The 25,244-nt window shown below is 37.1% G+C and overlaps 1 pseudogene; it reads right to left on the bottom strand.

The window, feature by feature from the left end:
• Positions 1–1,575: 1,575 nt before the first annotated feature.
• LOC109004966 overlaps positions 1,576–25,244 on the bottom strand; it is a 41,823-nt pseudogene continuing 18,154 nt past the window's right edge.

Raw genomic sequence — 25,244 nt, 5'->3', positions numbered from 1 at the left:
ATTATTTTAATTATTATTATTCAATTAAGTATTATATGAAAATTACAATTTTGACCACTTTCAAACTTTGCTTTCTTGATCGGATAAGACAGAGTGAAACTTCCAAATAATCTTTTAATACTTCCCCGGCAAACTATCTGTACATACTCGATCATACTTTATTTTCCTGTATTTCAATGACAGAGAAAGAAACCACCACTTCATCCTGTACATTTTTTTGCTGTTGAATCAAATTCAATTCATCTCAATGCTTCTCAAAATAATTATTGACGGGTCTCACTAGTTTTTAAACTTCTCATAAAAAAATTAAACTCATCTCAAACTACTTCATTCATTTCAACTTAAAAAATTAAATCCATCTCAATAAGATTCACAAAATATTATTATTCACAACTCAACTCAACTCAACTCAACTCAACTCATATAACTCCAATTAAATTGAGAATTCTTTCAAGGTAAAATGCAAATACGTACAAACACCCTTATATTTATGAATTATACTGCATAAAATGCAAATTTCTGATGAGGATGCTACACGATTAATTTGGGCATACTCACAGTTCAAAATAATATAGGTGACATATAACTCTTGGGATCAACGATATACAAGGACACATACACTGAAAACTTGAATATTAATTTACGTGAGGGACGTTGGCTGATACACCTGAGACCATACATTACTAGTATAGACATCAGAATGACCCGAGAGAGCAGGGGCGGACCTACGTGTATCCCCCCAAAATTTTTCAAAAATATGATTTAGTATATGGTTTTTTTAAAGATATCCTAATATAAAGATAATTTACTCTCTAAAATATTTTTAAAAATCTCCTTTAGTACTTACTTATCTAGGTTTCTTTTAGTTTTTTAATAATTTTTTCATAATTACACTTATTTTTTGTCATTAATAAAGTCTAATCACATTTTCATTTCTTTTTTTACATGTCATAAGTGGCAATAAAATAGGTTGGTCTCTTTTTTTTTTTGATCGGTGAAAATAGACAATGATGTAACAATAGGTTGGTCTCTTTTTTAAAGCTATTTGGTAAATTTACAACTTCATTTTTCTTATTTATTTACAGTTTTCCTTTTAATTCTTTCACGAGCAAGCTAGTTTGGATTAGTTTTGTTAATAAGTACATATATATTATATATATAACTACCATCCAGTAAATAATTAAGAGTGAATGCAACAAATCTCATATAACTATTTATATCTATATTATAGAGACTTTACAATATTCAATTTTAGATTTAATAAAAAAGTTTATCTTTGTTTACTTAATTTTTATTATTTGTTTCAAAAAATCTTACATGGCTATTTTTATCTTTCATTTGAGTTCGATGGAGCTCAAGTGAGAGGTTTAGATGGATGGTTTTAATAATTTAGTTTGTCCTTAGATAACAATCTTATATGGTTAATCTTAAATGTCGATGACATATTTTACTATTTTAAATGTTAGTTACTGTTCACTCATACATACGACACATTTTACTAATTGCACTCTAAACACCAAATCCTAATTCCGTAACTGCGAGAGAGAGAATTGTGATTGGAATTGGAGGAAAGAATCACATGAGCTCCCTTACTAGCTTCCCAGATTTTTCCTTTATAAAAAACACATCACCATTTAATGAGGTCAGCAGACGGTGATTTGGTTCGTCCTCTTCAGTGACTGCTGAAGAAAATTATGCAGAAGATTCTGATTCATCTGTATTGCACAGTATTTAGAGCAATGGCAGAGAGAGAGAGCCCAACAGAAGAACAGATAACACGAAATATATCTTAGAATTTATCCATTTGGATGTTGAGATGGTCTCAATCTATCTCATCTCAATATTTAAACACAATCAAACAACACTTTTTAATTTTTAATTTTCAATTTTTTTATTTAATAATTACCTAATAATTATAACTTTTTCAAATTAAAAAAAAAAAACACAATAAACAATTTAACTTTTTCAAGTCCTAAAATAAAAATTATATTAAAAAATTATTTTCAAAGAGTATTTCTTTATAATAATTTTATTCAACTTTTTTTTTTCTCATTCTCAAAATTTTATAAAACATCTTAAATCAAACTATTTCATTACTATTCATAAATTTTTTATCTCATCTCAACATTCAATCAAGGATTTCTGCTGAATAAAGCAGTCACTGTGAAGACAATTCCAGCATGTTTTAGAAACAAACTATAGATGCGCCTGGGTGAGAATTCCTAGCGTCCAGTGCATCATTGTTAATAAACACCCTAAACGTCCTCGGTTCATCAAAACAAAAAGCACTTTAAAACTATACTTTCCATTACTAGATAAGCTTCAGCTAATGCCAATTAAGCTGACGGATTTACTCTTAACATTTTTTGAAAAGACCGACCCAGCAATTGAATACTTCACCTTGCCCTGATGAGGATTGTCAACAAAATGATTAATGAGCAGGCTGATTCAAAAAATTCAAAGAAAAATAAAGTTCTAACTATTCCCATATTTTGACAAAGTAAACTCATAACATACAGAAATATACAGTCAGTCATTCATGCAGAGGCCAGATTTTCTCTTTATTGGATAGCCAGCGGCTGCATAATTCTGGAAGAGAATACATACAAGAATAAAACGAAATAGCCTGCAAACGTGCTTTTGTCCTGTTAGTGTATATATATATATATGTATCTTGGATTATATATACACTAACATGTCCAAATAGACTGACTAGAATGTAATGTCCCGGTTCAGCACGGGTCGGAGAGTTACTTCCTAACACTTAAACTCACATTTTAACAATATAAAAAATATACTCCAAATTCTCAATATCATATAGAAAATTCGATTAAATCTAATTTCCTCAATATAACCAATTTTTCAAAATATCAAGTCATTATAATACAATAAAACTTCTTAATAAAATCGACAATACTCATAAAAAACTTCCTATGCTTGAACCACTACACTTAAAACATCTCACCTAATGCCTCATAATCTTGATTCTCAGCTGAACCATCATAATATCTGAAAAATATTGTGGAGATAAGGGGGTGAGTTATCAACAACTCAGTAAGCAGAGAGCATATACTAGCGTGCAAACATGAGCATTTACAAAGTAGAGCATGCAGAACAAAATATTTTCCAAAGTGGGTGCACTCAGAGACAGAGAAGTTGGTACCAACCCAAACAGAGCAGAGCATAACAGAGCAAAGCAGAGACAGAGTCAGATACGAAACCAGTACACCATGGCAAAGGTTTTCAGATGTTATATCAAAATAATACAGAGTACCAAAACAGAATCAGACAATTTACACACGCTAAACACAAAAGCCAGAACATCTTTCTAAATAAATGCACAACTTTCCATATTCTCAATATCGCTCTTTTTCGCAGATTTCAGAAACCACATGACAGAATTTAGCTCATGTCTACACAATGCATGTCAGAAAATATTTTTCTTTTTTTCGTACAGATTTCATGAGTATGCAAATAAACGACCGAGGTTGGTTTTGTTTTTCCCAAGTTCTCATTTCACCACAAAAATATGCAAAGTTTTCAGAAAATCAATCTCAGTCTCAAATAATTCGTGTAAGGTCTAGCATAGGAACCCCGCTTACCTGACTCCTGTAGTGCATTATCTATGACTTGAATACGATCTCTATCCGACTCGTCACCTATTCATAAAAATAATATAAACTAAAAATTAAAGTCCTACAACACAAAATTGGTCTTAGACAACTCAAGACCCAAACTCTAGGCCATAATTTAGCAAGTTTAATCAAACTCAAACAGCCAAATTACAATCCGGACAGCCCTCACTTCGACCCAAAATATTCTATACCAAACTCAGTATTGTCCAATACAAGCGTCAAGACCAATGCTAATTCAAATTCCAATAACTCACACTTGTTCCAACAGTTCGCAGTCCCAAACAATTACTAACAATTTAACCAACACTACACAAAGCACACTTCTTCCCATTCACAATTCCATAACAGAAAATATAAACTAATACCTCCAAAAATTAAACTGCACTCGACAAAGAAAATTAAATTCCCTTCTAAATATTTTCAAAACACTAAACCAATAATCCAAATATATATCATCACTTCCTAAAATCACCAATATTCACTATGACCAACGTCAAACTCAAAACTCCAATATTTAAACCCGAAACAGCCAACAAATTTCATAGCATAAACCAATCTCACACAAACAACTCCATCATCCAATCCAACCGATCCCCTTACTCCTCGGACTCAGTCCGGCACAACCAATAAATTCACAGTAAATATGAATTAGCGCAGAAATACATTTAAATATCAAAAGTTCTTTGAGAAAAATACTTACAATGCTATAATATAATTTTTGAAAGATCACGGAGGTGCTAGAAGCGGCAACGCAGCAACAAAACAGTGCCAAAAGTACTGTGGCCGTGGGTCTAAAAAATCCACTTTTGAACGGGTGTAAACGAAGACCCAAGATTGATAGGGTAGGGCTTAGGGATGTCGGTGAAGCTAGTAGTGGTGGTAGTTGGCCGTGGGTGGCGGCGCAGAAGGCGGTCGAAGTCTAAAATACCCAAAACGGAAATATTGATGGTGTGGCTTCACCGATGACAGATCGGAGGTGGGGTTGGGTCCATTGAGTTGCTAGGAGGTCGAGGATGATGTGGTGAAGAGATGGTGGCCGGAGGTGGCGCGACGGCGGCGCAGCGGCGCAAGGAATGCCTTGGCTTCGTGTGGTGCGTGGAGGCTAACGGCGGCGTGGCTAGGGCTGGAAACCGGAGAGGGAGGTCGCCGGTGGGTGGGGGTGCTGGGAAGCTGGGCGGTGTCGACCACCGTTGGGGTGAGAAGGAGGATTGGACGGAGAGAGAGAGGGAGGGGGGTTGCGGCGCGCGGGGAAAGACCATGAGAAGAAGAAAGAAAAAAAAAAAAAGAAAGAAAAGAAAAGAAGAAAAGAGAAAGGAAAAAAAAAGAAAAGAGGAAAGAGAAAATGTAGGGAAAGAAATGAGATCCAATCCTCATATCTTCGGTCACAAAAAAATGATTCAACGGAGACGATTTTAAAACAGCAAGTGAAATAAAATAATTCAAACACAGTGATTAAAATGAAAATAAATAATTAAATCCAACAAGAAATTAATTTAATATGAAAAGAAAATTAAATGCATAACAATAATTAATATTAAGGAAACATGTCAAATTTAATTTTCACAAATTAAAAATCATAAAAATAAACTCACTAAAATCTGAAAATTTAAAACAAGATAATCTAATTTTAAATTAATAACAAATAATCATTCAATTAAAAAAAAATACACTAAAAATACGGGGTGTTACAAAGAATATGTTGCATGATCAGGCAGAGGTCTCACTGCTGTAACCTCGATGCTTTCTGGCAGAAGACAATTGCAGAAAGTACCTGAAATACCAACCAAATATGCAATCAGATGAATGAAAAACCAGTCATATGTTGGCCAAAAGATCCCTTTGCGAGGCCAAGAAGTGTAAGAAGCTATGCACCCTTTAAAACCCTTGCATAACCAATTTCCATTTGGGGCGAGAGTGCCATACAGTATAGACTTGTAGAGATTCGACAGTAGCCTGATAATATAGTACTAATTAAATATGACAATAATGTATACTGGTGGTTATTAATAGGTATATTCATAGGGCTAAGGTAGGTAAATATGAAACTATGTTCCCATGCACATCCAACACTAAAATACCAGGTAACATGGATAATAGCAGAAATGCAAGCAGGGATCTGTTACCTAATCGGGCGAGCCGATTTACCCATCTTGGTATGGGCTTTCCAGTTAGCCGAGTACAAACTTCATCCGTGAAGTGGTTGCAGTTTTTGGCAATCATATGATAGGTGTCACCATGATACTTTGCAGAGAGGTGCTCCATGAACAACTGGAATTCTGAATGAGACAAATCGGTGCTTCCCAACAACACTGACAGTCTGAAGATGAAGCCAGGGCAACTTCTTGGTTCCACCTCAAACACCCCCACTAGAAGAATATTCATGTGCTCCAAAGCCATACTCCAAACCATGAACTGTTCATCAAAATTCAGTTACAACTATTATGACTGGCACACCAGAGAATTGAAAATACAAAAGCTTAATGCTTGGACTCAATAACAAAAACAACTAAAACTCTTAAGGACTTCCTTCTCACTTTGTGGCATTTGTATGGTACTCTCTCTCACTCTAATACCCAGGTAACAGTAAATCTGCGGTTTTAAATTCTTGATGTCCTTGTCAAGCCATTCCATCATGGGTAACACGGCTCAAGTTCGACACTGATGCCATTTTTAATGACTCGAAGAAAGTCCAAGCCACATTTGAGTCTAAAATTCAAAAGAACTAGTCAATGTTATGATTCTCTCTCTCTCTCTTTCTCTCTCTCTCTCTCTCACAAACACACACATCCCAAACATCTATTATGTTTATAACATTTAGTAGTTCACCAATACAAGGATGGAGTTTTCTTTCTTATAATTGCTACTTTCTGTTCTTGAAACCTCATGTCCTACATTAATAGAATGAATCTATGCTCTAACGTGTGACTTTTGGTAAGTTGCTCCAATCCGTGAATATAGCAGTTTAAGATGGGTAACGCACTTGAGAAACAAGCAGCATGAATATTATTTGTATCTGTTCTTGAAGTCCTGTGTCCTACATTAATAAAACGAATATATACTTTAATGTATAACTTTCGATAAGTTGCTCCAATCCATGAGTTTATCAGTCAAACATACGGAACACACTTTGAGAAGCAAGCTACATGACTTCCATTAATTCTAGCTATATTCCTTGCAAAGGTGAGAATATATATTTGTTTAGTTTATCAGATATGAATACCTCGTTAATTTTATATATCCTTTGTGGTGAGAATAATGAAAGTTCACATCCTTAAGATCAAATTTTCTAGGATACCTCCAGAAGTCACAATTGATTTAACAATACAAACAATTCTTCTTCTTCTCCGCAAAATAATTGAAACAAGAATATGATATATATGTTTTCCTAGAAATAGATGTCCTATCCCCAATAGCCACTATAGCTATATAGTGCTTGTTCTTTGTGAGGAAAAGAGCCAAAAATGAAGTTGCATCCAAGCATAACCATTTTTGTATTTACTACACTTTTTGTATTTGATTTTTTTTTTTTTTTTTACTTAATGGTTAAGAAAGTAACTATTAGTAAAATTATATATTTTTTAATTTTTTTTAATGATTAAGGATGTTAAAAAAAATACTTAAAAGAAAATGATAAGAAAATAAATACACTATAAGTAGTAAATGGGTAATAAAAGGATAGTAACCTTATCACTACCCAACCACTTAAACTAAGCATCCCAGAGAATGGAACACCACGAATTGCAAGTGCACAGGCTTGATTCAAATGGTTTGTTATTTAGAAAACGGCATTTACCAGAAAAAAGTTCACCTCATATCATCTTACTTGCATTTATTCTTCTAGGTCTGAGGTACCAAACACAAAATTTCTGTAAATAGCTTTCTACTTGTAAATTGTGTATCTAGCACGATATAACCAGAGCCACAGGAGAAAATAAAATGCCTGCTGGAAAAATGACACAAGTGGTATAGTCACTGTTAAATCCTAGAAATAATCTAAAGATTCTATCTACTATGAAAACACAATTTTCTAATTAGAATATATGAATTTCTTTGATTTTGAGCAGCAATTTAGTCATTCAACTCTTTTTTTTTTTTTTTTCATTTTTGATTTTAATCTGATCTCGCAAAAGTTGTGCCTGGCCAATGCAAATATGAAATTTCAAAGTTTCCAAAGTTGTGCAATTATAGGTGTTGAGGATGTGTTTCACTGCTACGCACTCCGATCTCCTACAACCAAAGAGTAAGATGGATTTGGGGGTTGAATGGGCCCCCGCTGCCTAAGTCAATAACGATATGAGTCTTCTTAGAGCCAATTATTTGAGAGTTTCATTAGTGTACTTGAGTTCTTTAAATAGAGGACTTGCCTTTTTAGGATCATTCGGACTAATTGTCTTGCCCACTATTTGAAATTCAAACCCCGGAGCTATATCCTATTGCTCCAAGATAAGCAGGCGGACATTCTTAACTTTAACAAACTAGCCTGAGCGATAATGGGCTAGAGGGGTTTGAGCCTTGAGTGGCGTGATTTGTTAGGCTCCCATGACCCAGGCCAGGGGTGGTACCCCACAAGCCCTTACGGTGATATTAAAGCCCTTACAGGTGAGTGGCTCAGCTCTTGATTCACTTCGGATACTTTTGACTCGGAAGCAATCAAATTTTTCTTGCAAGTCTCCCAACTCTTAAGAGAAGTCTTAGTGGCAACCAAATCCTGCTCTGCCTTAACTTTCTTGCCCTGAGCTATGCTCAGCCGGGTGTTGGTTTCCCGGCGTTCTTCCTCAAAGGCGGCCAGCCGGGTAATGTAGTCAGCTTTTACAGCCCGCAATTCCTCCACCTCTTTTTCCACTTCGCTCAGGCAGGGCGGCCAGATTGTCTTGCTCAGCCTCCCTATCAGCGGCGTTAGACTTGTGTAGCGCAACTTCTTTCAATGAGCTCGCCAACTTAGACTGGAGAGAGGCAATTTGATCTTGAAAGGTGGCTTCAACTCGGGAAAGTTCCCCAGCCAACGTTTCTTTCTCTGCTCGGGTAGAGACAACAGCCCCATGGGCTATGCCAATGAATGAGCGCATGGAGTCGTTTTCCTCCTCGAACTCCATACGGTCTTCCACCAGCACAACAACAGCCTTGTCAACTCCATGCAAAAGCCTAATCAAGACAAGGAGATAACAACCTAATGAAAAGGTAAAATAAAAGAAGAGTGAAACTCACTGGCGAAAGGAGGCTATGTAAGTTAAGGATGGTAGAGCAAAAAGCCTCGTCAAGGCGTGATCTGAAGGCCAGAGAAATGTCATCAGGCCGAGAAGAGGAAGCATCATGGTGAGCACTTGGAATATGAAAAGAGACCCCAGCAACATCCTCTGGGGTAAATGACTCCTGAACAGTGTGAGGCAAGGGATCAATAACCGCCTGAATAGACATCGCGACTATTTGGTTGACTTGGGGAATGGCGACATCATCTCGAAATGGAGACTCACGGGGAGGGCTAGTTTGACCATCACTGGCAGGAAAGGTTGGAGAAGGTTCCCCAAGTGTTAAAGGGCAGGGAAGGGATTCACAGCTTGCTCCCACTGGCGAAAGATAAGTTTGGGAAGATAAAAGGCAACTAAGGAGTGTCCCCACCCGAAGCTGTCAAGGCAATAGGAGATGGCTCACTGGCATCTTCAAGATGAAACGAGTCACCAAACTCATCTTGTAAGGAAGAAATTCCACTCATGGGAGGGGCATTAAGGAAGTTCGGGTTCAGAACAGAGACAAGATCATCCCCTTCCAGAGGAGGGGCCACTTGGGGATTGACTGCACGCCCAGAAGTCTCGACCTCTTTTCCCGAGGGAGCTTCCGACCTCAAGGCTTCCTCAGCCTCCAATATGAAGTCTAGTTCGTCGTCTGCCTAGTCCATGATGTCATTTAATGAACTAGACCGGGATACTGAAGGGTTCCTAGACCCCTCCCCTTCGCTCGCTAGAGGGGGAAAAGGGACACCCTGGGAAGAGCTAGACGTTTCCGACAACTTGGCCACAAGGCAAGCTTTCTTCCTTTTTACCTCCCACCTCCAGAGGTGACCCCCTTTTTAGGTTTCCCACTACGAGGGGGCACCCAGAAATTCGCAACCGAGCACATGGGCCAAGCCAGGTACCATCAGAAATTTGTCAATGTTGGTGTGCATCAAGAGGGAGTTAGACCAAGTTAACCTGATGTTAGCCATCGCCCAAGATTGAACCAGGCAGATGCGAGCTTCTTCCCGGGGAGACAACAAAACCTCAAGGTCACGCTTGTCCGGAACGGGTGACCAAGACACTCAAACAGGGAATTCCCGATGTGAGGCGTCATCCACTGGAAATTCCTATCCCTACCTGAAACAAAGAAAAACTTCTTTTGCCAGTCCTTGGTATGGGAATACTTTTATACTCTAACTGCACCAGTTTGCAACAGGACCTAAAGCTACAAAGGTTCCCATCTAAACGCCTAAGATCAGGAGCCACAAGGGATGATTTTCCTGATCTTACCACAGCATGCCATCAAAATACGCCAAGCATTAGGCACCAATTGGGCCGGCACAAGGCCTAAGGTGTCTAAGATGTCACGAACTGGCCACACAAAGGGCAGACGAAGCCCCATTGAAAACATAGCCAAATAGAGGGCAGCAGAGACTACCATACCTCTAACGTCCACGACTCCATGTCGCTGGCCAGGCAACGACAGCCCCACTGAATAGGGGATATAGAAGTGGTCCCTCGTAGCATCCAGTTCTAGACGGGAGAATGTGGAAACCCAGCGATGGCCCTTGAAGATGGAGCGAGAAGCGTCTCCTTCGACGTTAGGGTTCACCGCAGCGCTGTCGCGATGAATAGAAGGCTCACAGAGTCGCGAAGAACTGTTGCCACAAGAAGGGCTTGCGCCTTTGTCTTTTCTGGTAGCCATGGACACCTCGAAAATAAAGGAAACAATGCAGGAAGATGGAGGAGAAGATTTGAAGACTTGAAGGGTTTTAGACGCAGGGAAAGGAAGGGAACATAAAGCTTGTGCAAGAATGTAGGAAGTGAAAGAAAGAAAAAAGCAAGTGGTAGGGAACAATAAATACTGGCGACAATTGACAAAGGGGATTGGGTATCGACTTTGACAGACTTCCTGAGGGAATATCGAAGCAGAACCCCAAACGTTGCCCCAAGAACGAATCTCACAACATCATGTGTAATGATGTTGACCCAATTCAAAAGGCCCAACACCTCGTGGTCTAAAAAGGCCCATTGCCCATTGCACAATGAGGCTTCACGAGGTAATTGGAGAAGCATCAATTAATTCCACTAAAAGGATTCAACGAAGTCTAGTATGAAAGTCCCATCACACCATGTGTAATGAGACTTCGCATGGTAATTGGAGAGGCGTCAATTAATTCCACTAAAAGGGTTCAACGATATCTAAAGTCCCATCATACCATGTGTAATGAGACTTTGCGGGGTAACTAGAAGAGCTTTAATACCACCATAAGGGCTCGTAGGGTACCACCCCGGGCTTGGGTCATGGGAGTCCAACAAATCACGCCACTCAAGGCTCAAACCCCTCTCACCCATTAAAGCTCAAGCTAGTTTGTTGAAGATAAGAACGTCCACCTGCTTATCTTGGAGCAATTAGGATATTCACTTATTCAAAAGGAGTGTATAACCCGATGGCTCCAGGATTCAAATTTCAAATAGTGTGCAAAGTAGTTAGTCTAGGTGATCCCAAAAAGGCAAGTCCTCTATTTAAAGAACCCAGGTACGCTAATGAAACTCTCTCTAATAATTGACTCTAAGAAGACTCATATCGTTACTAACTTAGACATCAGAGGGGCCCTATTCAACCCCACAAGCCATCTTACTCTTTGGTTGCAAGAGATCAAGAGTGCGTAGTGGTGAAACACGTCCTCAACCATTAGAAATTCCAACCACATCAGGTCATATAGTCAAAAAAATTTACATCTCCCATACATTCTCCTATAGGGTAAAGCTTTTATTTAGCTTATCAATAAGCTAGAATTGTGCCAGCAAAAGCCAAAAAAGTATTGGCAGCGGAATTCTCACCTTCAATCATATAGTGTCCTAATTATCTGGGGCTACAAACTAAAGACATGAAAATGTCCCTTGAAGATCACAAATTTCGAAAAGGAAAGAGTAAAAAAACTAGTGAAATGTACAACGCAATTACCTTCAATGCTCGAATGGAAGATGCCAACGCCGAACAAGCAAAGGTAGTTGAAATTACCCAAGTACTCTTGTACTCTTGTAACGCAACAAAAATATCTACCAGTTCACTCAACAAATTGGTTAGTCGTCAAGCATGCAATTAATTTATTAATTAAGCAATAATATAAAATAAACGAAATGCGTAACACAAAGATTGGTATCGAAGGAAAACCCTTTGAAGAACTCCTCAAAGGTAAAACCCTACGGGGTAGCCAAACCCAGAAAAATCAATCTTATTATTTGAAAATCAATTACAAGAAAATCACAATTACAAAACCTTTGTAACTTGACCATCTTACTGGACGAGACAAATGACCCATTTGTCTTCTACCGCAATAGTAGTCAGAACCTCGAGCGATCTTCAAACTATTGACTTCCCTTTTGGAACTCCAGTGGCTGAACTCGATCATCTCAACTCCGACACGAAGTATGCACGCACTCAATAAGAGAGATAAAACAGTAGAAAATTCTTAAGAGAATTTTCTCACACTCAAGTACCACTTTCTGAGAGAAACAGTATGAAAATTCTCCAATGAATTTTCTCACCAAAATATGCACTGGAAAGTGCTCTAGAAAATATGCAGATATGAATCTCTAATGATCCGAACCAATAGGATCCCTTAAATAAACAATCTGAAAATCAATTCCAATTGCAGTATGATTCTACTAACGGAATAAATCTAATAGGAGTTTAATCTGTAGCAGGACTCTGCTGACGGAATGAGTCTGGTAGGAATTTGATCTGTAGTAGAACTCTACTGACAGTCGCGAAGTCGTCTCCTGACAGAATGCTGACATTTCGTGATAACTTTTCACTACAGTAACAGATTTCAGATCAACCTCTACTCTGGATAAGTGTAGATTCCTTGGGACTCGATTTTTCCACTTGACTTATCTAAACAACCTCTAATACCTCTTAGATAAACTTAATATTGTTATAGATAAATTCATTAAATAATTTACATTCATACAAAATTATCAACTTAATGATAAGATAAACTCTATCATTTTAGTCACATAATCCTATAAAAACTTATCAACTTAATCACTTAGTTCTAGCCAAACTTTTACATCTACACTCTCTCCCTTTGGCAAATTGTGACAAAGTTAACTTGAGGAATGTTTTGCATCTACAATCTCCCCTTTGGTGGATTGATGACAAAATTAATTTGATGAATGTAGCGTGTACTTGAGACAAGAACAACAAGCAGACTAAGATCTTGTGAAGAAAATCTTAATACAGTAATGAGAAGAAATGACATAGAACATTCCTTAAAATTAGTCTCAACAAAATGAAAGGTTATGATGATTTCTAAACCTACTGAAATAATGTTCTAGTTATCATCAATAACCATGTTCAGTATTTAGTTCTCTCACTCAATATTCTGCTGCTCCCCCTCAATCTCTCCTTTTTTTTTTTCAGCGATACACTTACTTCACTTACTCATTCAACTCTCCCTCGACTTGTTCAACTCCCCCTCAACTCGTTCAACTCCCCTCAACAACACATTTAAATCTCTCCCTTTTTGTCACTAATTTGACAAGACTCATAAGATAATAAATACCACTTATATGAATCGAGATGAAGACACTAAGAAAGACATGATGAACAATTTTCATGTGTCTCAACTTTTCATTGTATTAAATGCACCTGATGTATGAACATGAATGCAAGTAAAAACGTGACAAAATGAATGAAGTAGCTTGGTTGAGACATAAAAACAAATACTTGGTGGGCACTGAGATAAAACTGAAATGTATAATCACATAACTCACAAAAAATAGTCCTCAATACATGAATAAACTACTCTCATATGATCAACTATGTCAATGCCCACTCTGCCCAAAGAAAATTGCAGCCTCAACATCATAAATCAACAATCAAAATCCGCACTTCCAGATATTGATGTGCCGAAATCTAGAACTGGAAAGAGATAGTGATTTGAATAAATTCAAAATTTTACCATGAATCCGTGATGGAGAGCCTTTAGTCAAGAAACTCGGACCCAAGTATTTCTCCCAAGCAAATCGAAGGAGATATGGAAGAGATGAGGAGGGCTACGGCTAGCGTATAGAGAGTGTCGTGAGCTGTGTATTAGAAGACATAGAAAAATCAACTTGGGGGCTGGGCGTGTGACTTAAGTCACTTAAGTGACTAAGGACCGTACATGTGCCTTGAGCCTTAGAGTTCCACTGGGACTTATATCAATATATCAGAAACCAAGTCCCAGACTTAAACCAACATCCAAGACTTACCTAACCAAAAATTATATTCTATATTTTTATCACTTTGTTTATTTTACATAAAAATGATAAGTAACAACAAAAAAATAGAAAAAAAATAGAAAAAAAATAATTTTTTTCTTTTATCCATAAACAATGAAGCAACATGCCTAGATGTATTTTAGTTCACGTATAATGTCACTCACAAAATAAATTTAATAGAGTACAGCCTCTTATTTGCAACAATCACTATGGATGTTCACTCATCATAAGATCATTGATGTCAAAGTTCATGTGAGTGTGTGAGTGAGCAAACTTATATAAAATAGTAATTTTTTATCTCTTTTTCTCTTAGATATTTTTGATATTATTCTTCATGAGTTATTTTTTCTTCTCATAAATGCTCTCAAGAGATTGTCACTCACCTCAAAAGTCAAACTTGTAACAACCGGGCCAAAGCACTAAGTCAGCTCTCTAATTTTTTTTTTTTACTCATGAAAAGCCCATTGTTTATTCTTTATTCACTACGTCGGGAGCCAAGAATTTTTTTTTTTTGAATTGGCCAAACAGCCCAAGCCGTAGGATATTGTACTAGAACCCACGACGTGCACGTTCGTATCCTTCAACCACCTGCAACCCTAGGCTAGGTTACCACCCCTTCTCGATGCACCACCAGCCTCTAGTCCTCTTCCAGAAAACGTCCAGCAACAACAGTGAACCGCAGTGCCGCTATACCATCCAGATCGCAAGCCGCTGCCTCATGCAAATTGACACAAATTGTGCATACACTGCATCTCCACGGATTGCAACTCCACTTCGTTGTGCGCCACCTCCACTTGACCATCACTAGAGCTCTAGCTCCTCTGCCGTATACCACTACACCACCACCATATTGCCGTGGACAACCACCTACATAGTGAACCGAAAACTCCCCTGTTTTAGCCCCCAAAATAGAGTAAGAAAATCGCCCCATTCCCTTAGTTTTTCAGCCTCGTTAGACTACGGGGAACCACCCAGCCAACCTCAAACCGCCGTCTAAATACTCTTCGTCCGCCCTGTTCAGCCGTACGTTCATCATCAGCACGCCACCCAGCTGCCAGCATATCCACCGAAGCCACTTAGCTCCGACCGAATCCTTGATGTAGCCTCCTTCCTCGGTGAGCCTCGTCGCTGCCTCTTTCTTTTCAAACTTGAAAACAAGTTTCAGTTTTAGTGGATCCCAATAGTGCCGTTAGCATTTAGTTGGCTTAAATTTCCAATTTTAGTGAGTTTTCGTCGCATGTATTTGTGGTTCTAGTAACTTGTTGCCTTGCATATAGAGGTGTTTTGCTCTTTACGTAAGGTTAGGGAAGATTAGATCTAGGGTATTACAATTTTACCCTTGAGTTACAAGCCAAATCACTAGGTGGTTTTAGTTTATATATTTTTCGGTTGGGTTGACTTTTACGAAGGGTTTCAGTATGATTATAGATAATTCTTATATTAATGTTACGAGAATTTCATCTTATATTATGTTAGTAAAAAATATTTCTTAAAGTGCTTTAAATATGTTATTTCTTTCAAAAGAATAATCTATAATGTTGTATTTTTACTATGACTTAGTTTATTATATGGTTGCTATATAATTTAAAATATTTTAGTATAATTATATTATCTAGTATTAGATTTTATAATTACACTTCAATAGTAAATAAGTTAGACTTTTAAATATTTTTAGTGGAAGTTATTAGATGGACATTGGCGAATTTAGAAATGGATGATATATTTTGGAGTTATGAGGATTTTAAGTTTTGAGGAATTAAAATAGATTATTTTATAAGCTTAGGCTTAAATATCAAAATATGTGATTAATTAGAAATTTACGAGAATTATGTGATTATTTTATAGGTGACGATTAATCATTGTTCGGCATTTTTTAGGAAAATTCAGAAAAACTAAGAAGTCCAGGTAAGCGGGGTTCCTATACTAGACTTTGCATAAAATAAAAATGAACTGAGGTTGATTTATGAAAATGTGCATTATGTGTTTTGAAAAGAAATGTGAAAATAACCTCACTTATTTGTTTGTCATTACTCATTGAACTCTGATGAAAGAGAAAGCATTTTTGTCATGACTGGTATATACATGAGCTTATTTTTGGTATTCTATTTCTTACCTATGCAAAAAAAGCGAATATGAAAATTTGTGCATGATTATTATGTAAATATGCTTTGGATCCATTATGATTTGAAGATGATATGATTTTGTTCAGTACACTATTTAGATAAGACGCAATTTCTGAAAACCTTTAGCATGACTCTCTGATTTTGAATTTGATTATGTTTCCGCTCTATTCAGTTACGGCCCTGCCACTAGTGATAATAGTGGCATACGGCCCAACTACGGATAATAATAATGGATACGGCCCAACCACAGGTTATAATAGTGGATACGGCCCAACCACGGGTTATAATAGTGGATATGGCCCTGCCACGGGTTATAATAGTGGATACGGCCCTGCCACGGGTTATAGAGTGATTTATGTTCTGCTTGGCTATCCGCAGATGCACAACCCTACCACGGGGGTTATACATGGCTTATGTTCTGATATGATGTTCTAATGATGATGATGATGATCATTTATGCTATGCCAAAGGATATTTTTGAATGAAATTGTTTTTGAATTTTCGCTCTGATATTTTGATCATATGTTCTACTTCCGCACTCTGAAAATGAAAATATTTTGTTCTGCTTTCTAATCTCTGTAAATGCTCATGTTTACACACTAGTATATGTTTTCTGCTTACTGAATTGTTGATAACTCACCCCTTAATCTCTAAACATTTTTTCAGATAATCTTGATGGTTCTACTGGAGAGCAAGAGTAGGCAGTATTATAGAGGTTTGCTATTCGCTGAGGAATAAGTACCCGAGGGTACAAGTTTTTATTTGAGAGTCTCAGTTAGTAATTTGGTTATTTTCAGTTATTTTGATTTGATAAGTTAATGATATTTTTGAGTTTTGGAGAGTTATTAATTTATGTTACTGAGAATTTCTTAGTTGTTCCCACGAAGGAGCATAGATATTTGGGTTATTAAATGGATTAACATTTTATGGAGTTTTCTAGATTTTATAGTTGTGTTATTGAAGTTGATATTAAGTATTAAGAGCTAACTCTCCGGACCTCCAGGAACGGGGCGTTACAAAACTTTATGCTAGGGCCTAGATACATGAGTATCTCCTCCAAACACTATTTTGCACAACCCCTTTCATGTCCATTTTTGTTGCTCACCTTTTTCCACAATGATTTGAGCCACGATTCTTTCTATAAAGACTTTAAGGGATAGATCCGTGTATAGTGTTGGTATTTTTCCACAATGATACAACACTGACTTTTTCTATATGAACCAATTATTTGTATTTGGCAAGGGAAGATCTCTTTATTATTATACTAGGTTCAACTAGTATTAGTCAATTCAAAGCATGAACTCTATCTATGGTGAGCATCTCAATATGGAACTTAATTATAAGGTGCATACACATATGTTTCTTAGAGTACTTTGTAAATGAACTTTGTCAAGACTACTCATAGGGTTAGTATGCACAAAGTGAACTGCACAAAGTAGAGAGATGCATAAGTTCAAAAATTTACCATGTTAGAACACAAGTGCTCAAACTTTGACATATCAAGCATGCACTTCCCAAAAAATTAGAAACAAATTAGAAATTTTTTTATATTATTTTTCTTATTTAAAAACTAAAACCAGAAACATAAATTAAAAATATAAAAATAACATGCATGTCCTAGACTAATAAAATGAAATGCAAGGAATGCAAAAATATGCAAGTAGTTCTATCAATTAATGTCACACACACGTTCATCTAAAGATTTTAAGAAAACGCTCATATGAATTTTCCAATAAGCATAGTTTTCCTCATCAAAGTGTGACGGAACATATAATGACGAAGACATGATCTACAGGGACCCGGATCACACTCGGATGAGTGAACCACGCTCTGATGCCAATTAAAATTACCCCAAGTACCCCTATAACGCAGCAAAAATATCTACCAACTCCCTTAACAAATTGGTTAGTCGTCAATCAAGCAATTAATTTATTAATTAAGTAATAATATAAAATAAACGAAGTGTGTAACACCAAGATTGGTATCGAAGGGAAACCTTTTGAAGAACTCCTCAAAGGTTAAACCCTACAGAGCAGCTAAACCCAGAAAAATCAATCTTATTATTTGAAAATCAATTAAAAGTAAATCACAGTTACAAAACTTTTGTGACTTGACTCTCTTACTTGACCAGACAAATGACTCATTTATCTTCTACCGCAATAACAGCCAGAACCTCTAACGATTTTCAAACTATTGACTTCCCTCCTGAAACTCCAGTGGCTGAACTCGATCACCTCAACTCAGACACGGAGTATGCACTCACTCAATAAGAGAGATAAAACATTAGAAAAATTCTCACACTCAAGTACCACTCTCTGAGAGAAACAGTATGAAAATTCTCAAACGAATTTTCTCACCAAAATATACACTGGAAAGTGCTCTAGAAAATATGCAGATCTGAATCTTTAATGATCATAACTAATAGAATCCCTTAAATAAACAATCTGAAAATCAATTCCAATTGTAGTAGCATTCTGTTTACGGAATAAATATGATAGAAGTTTGATCTGCAGTAGGACTCTGCTGATGGAATGAGTTTGGTAGGAATTTAATCTGCAGTAGGACTCTGCTGACAGTCGCGAAGTCGTCTCTTGATGGAGTGCTGACATTTCGTGATAAGTCTTCACTACAGTAACAGATTTCAGATCAATCTCTTCTCCAGATAAGTACAGATTACGTGGGACTCAATTTTCACAGTTGACTTATCTAAACAACCTATAATATCTCTTAGATACTTAATATTGTTATAGATAAAGTCATTAAATAATTTACATTCATCCAAAATTACCAATTTAATGATAGGATAAACTCTATCATTTTAGTCACATAATCCTATCAAAACCTATCAACTTAATCATCTAGTCCTAGCCAAACTTTTACATCTACAGTAGTTATTTACGGGCGTGAGTTCGTAGACATTGAGATACAAGGGAGACAGATTTTTTCTTTACTCTTTCGTTTTGATCGTTTTTCGCGCTTGAGATCGAGCTAGAGCTCAACGGAAACCATCCACACTACTTTGCCAGCCCCTCATGTCCTCAAGTAGAACAAATATTCGAGGACTCACAATCTCGCCATCTTCAACGTACCAATCCTTGAAAACCCATGAAAAAATAAAAGAAAAACACAGTTATTAGAAAAATAGTTACGTTGATTCAAAGAAGTAAGTGGAAGGAGAGAAGGCCTGCTTGGAAATTTTATAGGTATTAGCAATAATCGTTTCGCAGAGCCATTCTCCGCGACTTACCCAGGAAACAAACGGGGTTTAGAGAGAGAGTGAGAGAGAGAGCTTACAAATGGAGAGGAATTGGATGTTGTCTATGGAGGGGAAATGTGGGAGCATTCAAATCGTGAATTTGCGTGGAGGCATTGAATTTGCGTATTAATTCATGAGCTTCGTGGAATTCCTTCTTTATTGTTCTAATTATAAATATTTTTGAAATTTATATATTAATAATGATAAATTTATAGCAGCAAAAAGCCAATCTATTTTTTTTTTAAAAAAAAGGGGAAAAAAACAAAAACTCGTTGTTAAATTTATGCCACCGAGAACATATGAAAATCATTCATAGTGTGGCAATTTGCAAATTCAAGATATGGTCAAGACACATTCTAATTTTTAGTATGTGTGGCTCTCAGACAGAAAACGATTCTCAAGCAATGTACAATAATCTAACACCAAGCTGGCAATGGAAAAGGGAGATCCCTTTGTCCGACCTCATTTGATTTGAACCCTATTGTGAGTCTTTCATATAATAGTCTTCAAGAAGTTTCAATGGATCCCACAACTTTTGCAAAAGTACTCCATTTAAAGCTTTTTAGTTCAAGTTTCTATCATTATTTATTACTACTATTCTCAAATATTTTCATACTATTCATATGGAAACTACCAACATTTTTTAAATAGTAGCAAAATAATTTGAGTTATAATGTCTTATTGGATTTTAGAAAAGAATAGAGAAAAATTTAAATAAAAACTATACTTGTTTTTGTGCTTGGATAATGATCATTAGGTGAAAAAATTAAATATTTGAAACTAAAAAATATTTTGTATTTGAGTAATGTTTAGAAAAGAAATTATGCGAAGTTTTGAGAACTTCATGCTTCATCTTTCTGTCCAAACATCCCCTAGCTAGTTTCTAAAACACGTAATTTATGAGTACAATGAGATTTACCTCTGACCACTTCCTTTTCTCCCATTTCTCTTCATTCTCAACTTATAATAATGTCATTTTATTGATTGAAGCAGATGAATATTTTTAGTATGGAGCTAGTGCATAATTGGAAGAATATGTGTAGGGTTCCATATATACATATCCAACTTCAAATATGCTTTAATTTTCATAGTTTCGATTAATAATAAAAACAATACAGTGTGGCCTACTTGATTGAAAAGTTGAAGAAATCTTGAAGATATTTCATGAAAAGAGAGAGCTTTAGAATGAATTAATTACTTTTTTTAGACAGTGCGCGCACCCCTCAATTGTCATTGTTCTGAATAGGGTCCATATAAGATAAAGTGGGTTCTTTATAGTTCTTTCTCTTACAAGCAGCAAGATCCACGTTAGGTCTTTTGGAGCTTTGGCAGTGTACTGGCCCAAGCAAGGTCTCTAAAATGCTCTGTCATGGTAATAGCTTGAGCAAGAACATAGGTGACTTGCCATGATACTTGCGGTCTTTGGTACCCGACCAAAGTACTAGCCCATACAAGTCTTTAGTGCTAGCTTGAGCATTGTTATTTGTGCCATGTAAGGTCTTTAATTAGTACCTTGCTAGGTACATGCCTGTGCAAAGTCTTTAGTGCCTCACTACGAGTCGCACAAGCTCTTTAGTACCTTGTCAAGGGACCGGTCCAAGCAATCACTTTGGGTGCTGTAAGAAAGGGGCACCCATAGTGGGCACCCCTTCACCTCCTCTTGGGGGTTATGAAGTGGCTTAAGAGCCACTTCATGAGGCTTGATGGCTGGTCCTTAATGGCCAGCCAGGGGGTTACACAAGAGAGGCTATTTAAGTAGTCTCTCCCCCTCTTTAGAGAAGACACTTGAACAAACAAACTCTCTCTCATATGGTTCTCTCTAGTCACGGCATCTAGGCTGTGGAACGTGTGAGTGTTGCTCTAGTATTACCACGTAGCACACTCCACCATCGATGTGAAGATCGTGGATGAACAACAATACTGGAGAATCTGTGGAACAATCACACTAGATCCGAGATATTTCCTGTGTGGTAATATCGCTTCCGCTGTATATTTTGATCTATTATTTCTAACATTGGTATCAGAGCCCACTCGGTTGTTTCCGATTTTTTTTAATGTGCGCTTTATAATTTCATTTTACTGAAATATTAATTCTGCACGATGAGTTTTTTTTTTTGACAAACGAGATGGCTGCCATTACGGTGGTAGCACTGCTGTGGAAGGCATGGAAAGATCTGCCTCGCGCGGAGCCATGCACCATGGTGGTGCTGAAGGCTGATCTGCAGTGGGCAGATTCACGTGTAGTGCCGCACGCAGAGCTATGTGCTCTGTTGCAGGATGCGGCACGGCACGACAGTGGTTAAGGCCGGATCAAATTGATCTGCTACGCACTTCAAATGAGGTGCTGCCCTTTACGCTTACCAAGGTGGTGCAGCAATTGCCGTGCACAGTGCTATGCATGAGAGCACCGTAGCAAATGGCACTGCGCCCGCCCAGGGTGCTGCAGCAAATACTGTCGTGCATCAGGCCAAACGACGGTTTCACCATGGAGAGCACCACAGTTAGTGGCTAGCTCCTCGAAGGAGTGCTGTGTTCTGCTGTGCGCAGAGCCACGCGCACCATGGTGGTGCTGCGAGGCTCTACATTGCACAGAGCACAGCAGCTCCATTTTCCTGAGCTGCGCTGAGCAGCAGACGCAAGGTCGATGAAGTGCTGACTGCCGTGTGCAGATCCAAGCCCAGCTGTGGGAAGAGCCGCTCTCGTGGCCAAGCACAGCACGCTGCCACAAGGGGCAGCGTTGGGTGGCAGCAAGCACCAAGTGCTGTGCGCACCAGGAGTCTCGCGCACAAGGTGCGGCGAGCACAAGGTGCCGCGCGCACCAGTCAGTAGCGGTGGAAGTCAAGAACCCCATGGAGGGCAGAGCCCCGTGCACTGGATGATAGGGTGGCGACGAGCACTACAGCTTCGGGACATCGCCCATGGCACTGCCTGCACAGCGCATCGCACGCAGTTATGTGACGCTGCCATGGTGCAGCGCTGTACACAGCCACTGGATGGGGGTGGCGCTGCCATGGCTTGGAGGACCTTCAGTGTCTCGATTAGATGCCAGCCACACAGCAACCAGCGGCAGTTACAAGTGCAGTTTTATTTTTTCATTAGTTACAAGCATTGTAACCGTCGGCTGAAGGAGGAAGATGAACAGTGATGTTCATGAGTTTGTGATGAAGTTTGGGCTGGTTTTAAAAAGGAGTTGGGCCTATTTTTTTTAAATCAAGTTCTGGGTCCGGCCCATGTTTTTGTTTTAGCAAAACCCATCTGTTTTAAGTAAAGAAAAACAGTTTTGGTTTAAATTATTTATGGGCTGTGGGCTGCAAAACTATTTGTTTTATTTCGGTTGAAAAAGAAAAGCCCAACTAGTTTTTTAAAATGCAGTCTAGGTCATTCAAAATAAATGATTGGGTGGTGTTTTGAATCCAAGACCTCACACGCAAAGACTTAACTCAACTATTTGGGCTAGAGCCTATTATTGGTAAGTTTGCTGATTTTAGTTATTTATTCAGTATTTTATTGTGGCATAAATGTTTTTTTTGAAATATTTTTGCATGTGATTATGGTTATTAAATACATGCTTGCCATATTATTTTTTTTTGTCACATTTGTTTGGCATTTTATTTTACGTTATAAATTGTCAAGATTATTATTTTTTGTGAATAATAATTATTTGGATCAAATGTGATGTGATCATTTTTGTACATGTATTGTGATTACATGTAAATGTATGAGCTTATTTTATCACTTGTATTGTTAGACTATTTTTTAGAACTGTCTTCAATTTTTTTTGGATGTGATAAACTAGAGGATTAAGTAGCCCGAGTTTGATTTGTCCATGCTTATGATTGGCTTAAATTGATTTCTTCGATTTAAGAAGAAATTATTTTTTCATGAGACTAACTCGGTAGATTACTTATCCTAGTGGGAGTATGGTTGAGATTGATTTGGAATTAATCTCCTATACAATATAAATTTACGCGAAAATTAAGTTAGAAATTAATAATTAGACATTGAGGCGCAAGAGATGATTAGGAAGCTTAGCGATTTTTCGATCTTGCGACGTGTATTAATTATTTTTCTTCTAACTTAGATTAACGTGGCAAATTTCATAGATGTGTGTGATGCACATAGTTTAGTAACTTTGAGATAACTAAGAATAAAGCCTAGAGATTATTTATACGACTTAATCGTCGCATTAATCTCCTCCATGAGCAGTAGTTGGAAACAAATAAAAATTATTTTGAGAGTCAGATAGTCTTAGATCATCATTATTGAAAAACCTCTAAAATGTCTAGAATAAAATTGGAAGTGTGCGTGGGACGCATGCACTATAATTTTTATAGAAGTTGATGGGATCAACTATCATATAGAGCTAAATCACTATTTTGCCTTTAAGAATCTTGTGGGTAATAGAAGAAATTGTGCGTTGTTTTTGTAACGTAAAGATTAATTGCTCCTATATTTTGAGGTTGAGTATTATAGTCTTAAAGCAATTTAGATTACTCACAGATAAGAACATACTCTTTAAAACTTGCTAGTATGTCTGGCGAGTAAGGATATTAAAATCTGAGTGTGCAAGCGTGTTGAGGACATTCTTGATTGGCACACTCATTTTTTTAAAGATTTTATCAGTGCACCTTTATGTGGTATTAGCATTAGTAATCTTGCTCAAGTTTTATTTCTCTTAGCGAGAACAGATAGGTTCTTGCAGATATATAAACTTTGGAGCACCCCTTGAGAGTAATACCAAGCACCTTGGAGGTTTGCATGGCAACTGTGGCAAAAGTCTGAATAATTAGGTATGACTTATCTAAACCTAAACTAAAAATTTTGCTCGTGATGGCATTGATGCAAGATAGGTTTTAGGTTAAGATAATTTCTCACAAAGTTTTTTTTTCTTTTTCTCTCCTATAGTGGATTGAAGAAAATGAAAAATATTAAGTATGCAAGAAATAAAGATATATCGCTAGTTAGCAGCTAAAACGTCGCATACTGTATTTGTTGCACAAAACGATATTTTTATTAGTGCTTTTAATGCGATATTTGTGAAGTCTATACCTAATTTGATTTAAGACTTATTGAAAGTAGTGGTGTTAGTGAGAATTCCTAGATGTTTGGAAGTTGGATGGTCACTCATTGACTCGGTGGTATTATTTCTCAGGTGGGGAAATGATATACTAAAATATGCCATAGAAGCATAGAATGATGGGTGTGAAGCTTGAGAAATTAAAAATTTTCTCGCTAATGAGATCCCTCTCCTTGGTTTAGTAGAGTCAAAGAGAAAAGGCAATATGAATATTTTTCTATGTGAAAGTTCCTAAACATGCACACTAAGGACTTTGATAATAAATATGTTGTTTCATCATATAAATACGATCCAAATTTTTTTTTGAAAATATATATTTTTCAGTTAAAATTTTTTCGAAATCGCAATCGTATGAGTTATATGATGAAAACAATTATCTCGCAATTTATTGACTTGCTGAGAATGGTGTTATAAATGAATTATGGCGCAAAGCAGTTGTTACATCACACTTGGGTTGATGTAATATGGGTTGCAGCCTTAATTCTGATTTGTTGTCCTTAGATCGAGTTCATTCGCTTTTGAGAAAGGCTGAGTGACTATTTTGTGCAAACGTGAATTCTATTAAAAGTCGAGAGGATCTAAACTTGATCATTTTTTTTTGGTTGAGTCAAGAAAATTACACGTATTTTCGGCGAGGGTGGGGAATTGTGGATTTTTGTAACACTTATTTTT

This window comes from Juglans regia, chromosome 2, assembly GCF_001411555.2.
Source record: "Juglans regia cultivar Chandler chromosome 2, Walnut 2.0, whole genome shotgun sequence".
In the NCBI taxonomy this organism is placed as follows: Eukaryota; Viridiplantae; Streptophyta; class Magnoliopsida; order Fagales; family Juglandaceae; genus Juglans; species Juglans regia.
The sequence above is the reverse complement of the archived record's forward strand: the minus strand, read 5'-3'. Positions and strand labels throughout refer to the sequence as shown.